The sequence below is a fragment of the Micropterus dolomieu genome, linkage group LG12 (assembly GCF_021292245.1).
Source record: "Micropterus dolomieu isolate WLL.071019.BEF.003 ecotype Adirondacks linkage group LG12, ASM2129224v1, whole genome shotgun sequence".
NCBI lineage: Eukaryota > Metazoa > Chordata > Actinopteri > Centrarchiformes > Centrarchidae > Micropterus > Micropterus dolomieu.
This window is the reverse complement of record NC_060161.1, coordinates 12,250,753-12,254,065: the sequence shown is the minus strand read 5'-3', so window position 1 is coordinate 12,254,065 and position 3,313 is coordinate 12,250,753. Positions and strand designations below refer to the sequence as shown.

Sequence of the window (3,313 nt, the reverse complement as noted above, 5' to 3'; positions counted from 1 at the left end):
TTTCCCTTTTTCCACTGTGTACAGCTTCACCAGTAAAATCTCATGGGCACAAAGTGCGAAATGCAAGTTCAAAGTGCATGTGCATGTGCAGAGGTGAGTGTCTTTCATACATTTTGGTTAAATATTTGCTATGTGAAAATCAGTATTGAAAAACAGAGCAGTTATGATGCTGTTTTGGTTTCTATTACTGGCTGAAAGGATTGGTTGGGGACTTTTCTGCCACTGTACACAATACTACAGTATGTTGTCAAGTGAAGCAGACAAAAAGGCATAAAAGTGGTTATGCTCGGTGTTTCTATGGTGTGAATTCCATTAACCACCTCTGTTCTCAATGCAGAATTCCCTAATGGAAAAATAATGTGTCGCTCTACACAGTTACCCAACAATGTGGAGAAGCAGCGTTTGCTGAAATGCATCTGCAAGAAACCACACAGTGAGTGAACCCACATTGCACGTGGGTGTGAGATTATCTCTTGTCTGTGTTAATATTCAGTGAAGATGTTTAATTTGTTGCCATTTGTTTTGGGTTTTTTTCCCTCCAGCATCCGGCAAGTTACGGCGTCCTAGTATTCCAATCAGCCTTGCATGAATGAGTGGAATTACGCAGAGACCAGGACTGACACAGCCCATGTCACATCGCACAAGATGTGATCACCGCATCACTGCATTTTCACATGATGTTAACTGTTACACCCCATTATGTCACTTCACGTAAGACAGCTCCATAAGACACAGCACACCAAATCACTTAAGGTCACCTAACAGTCACAACATGACATGAAATTCTGTCACATTATGCATCCCATCATCCTTGCAATGTATAGTTTTGTGATCTTTTCATTGTAAATAAAGATATATTTTCTATTACAAAGCATTTGTTTTGCTTCTCTGCCTGTGTACATTTGAATGTAAGTGAAACTTAGCAATAGCTTGACATTTTGGGAAATATATATATAGATATAATGATTGTCATGAAAAATTGTAGTGTTCCTGGTGAGGGATTGAGCAAATAATTGAGTTACAACAAGCCGCTGTCTTTGAAAAATTTATTGAAACAGAGAAGTACTGCAACACAAAATCAGCTGGTCCAGAGGTTCTGTCTCCTAGGACAGTAACTAAAGTCTGTCCCAGAACAAAGGGATGCATAATCATTTAGACAGTTCAGGTTTCTATGTTTTGGGGAACAGAGATCCTCTCCTCTCCTTGGCTAATAAGGAAAAGAATAAAACAACTTCACAGCTTTGACCTAAATCCAATAAATGTTGACAGACCAGTAAAATGAGTACCATAATAAGAGACAAAGGTTAAGGATTAAAAACGATGTATCTAAACATAATAGTACGATTACAAGTACATAAGAATTTAAGAAATTAAGAAAGAGAAAACAATTTTCTGCCATCACAATAATATATTTCATTACAATTCCCCAGTTGTTGTGCTAAGGTGTCTTTACTGAAGTGATTGTGAAATAAATCACAACATTGGTTGAAACATTCATCACAGCTTCAGGCATGTGTATGTAAAGTTGCAAAATAAAGGACAGGACATAAACTGTGGAAATGAAATCATCATTGTAAGTTTTTACTGTGAATGGTCAGATTCCATTCGTTTTTTGGGTGGATGTGATACTTTCACCGTAAAGGTCACCTCTGTTGATCCACTGTATGATCATCTGTGTCAGCTGTAGCCCTTATGGAGGAGAAGACCAGTTTGGCTTGATAGGGGTAACCCCCCCCCCCCCCCAGGCCTTTCCTGTGTTTCACACTATAAGGACAATGAGAAATCAGATATTACTGTAGAGGCATTTTTTATGTTGCACTGCTTCTGTGAGAGTGATCTTTGGAAACCCTATGGTGCAATTTCATATGGTGAAACCTCATTGCCCCTTTAAATCATCTCTTTTAAATTGATGCATTTTCACCAAGCAGGATCCTAACGAGAGAATTTCTAATAAACACCAGCGAAGGTCTTTGTAATTCACATTATTACCCTCATTGATGATTCACTAAGAGTGTTCTGCGGGTTTGTGATTTCCCATGCCTCATAACTCTCAACTGTGATAGAGCAGGAGTGTCCTGTGGTGAAACTCTGAAACCAAAATACTCTTCTTTTCTACAGGCACAATAATGGATGACCTTACCGCTGAAGGTTAACAAAAATAATGCCTCTGACTAGTTAATAGTTGAGCTAATCCTTCCCTGAGGTCTCTGAACACACTGTCAAAATACTGCAGCAGAGTTAACTGTCATGGGAACATGGCGCCTTGTTTACCCATCTTATTTGACAGTTTCATATTTACACCAAAACACCAGACAGAAAGAGATAAAAAAAAAAAAAAAGTCAAACAAAGGAGATAAGAACTGTGGCCAGTACTTGTCTTTCCTGGGATAAGCAAACCCTTACACAGGAGGTAAGTAATCTATTCTTTATCTTTAACATCCTGGTTACACATGTTCAGTTATATTTCACTCGACCTAGAAAGGTGATCATTCTTCTCTGTGCAGCAGGCTGGCTCTAGGCCATGCAAGTACCAGAAAAAGAAAAAGAAAGAAAGCTCTAGTGGAATCTTTCTCTCCTCTGAGTTTAGCATATGTCTGAGGAGCAGGGCTAAAGAATAACTCAGGTCAGGAGACAGCGGTGTTTAATCCTGAGTGAGTGAGGGGACCTTTGTTCTTAGCTAGCACCTCACTGGTTTGTTGAGCTTATCCTTTCACTGAGGTAGTGGTTTCCTGTGGATGTTTTTCTTTGGTGCTTTAAAATCAGGAGGTATTGACTTAAAACAAAAACCATAACATCATTCTCAGAGGTGGAATATAACTTGGTACATTTAAGTATTGCACTTTGACAATTTTGAGGTATTTGTACTTTCCTTGAGTATTTCTCTTCCACTACATTCCACTCCATTACTTTACAAATGTTTGAAATACAAAGCATATAATCAGTTTATAAATTACACTACCTAAACCTCAAACATTAAAATGCTCCTTACACATGAATGCACCAATAATAAATAATTTATATTTTATTATATATATAATAACTTGCACTGCCACACACCATTCTGCAGCACAATGAGTACTTTGACTTTTGATACTTGAAGTACATTTTTAGTGATAATACTTATTCCCTTTTATCTAAGAAACATTTTGAATGCAGGACTTTTACTTGTATTTTAAATAACGCTGTTGTCACTATACCCAAGTAAAGGATCTGAGTACTTCCATCTTTGGACAATATATCCCAAACCTTAACCAAGTACTTTTTTAATTGTATCCCAGCATCTCTTTTATGGACGTGGATGGCCAGCTCAGCT

General features: G+C 37.9%; 1 long non-coding RNA gene across 1 annotated transcript; it reads left to right on the top strand.

The window, feature by feature from the left end:
* On the top strand, nt 1-818 carry LOC123981173. The gene is made up of 3 exons (XR_006827691.1): nt 1-93; nt 338-433; nt 543-818. It is a non-coding gene; the product is annotated as an uncharacterized LOC123981173 (long non-coding RNA).
* The last annotated feature ends 2,495 nt before the right edge of the window (nt 819-3,313 follow it).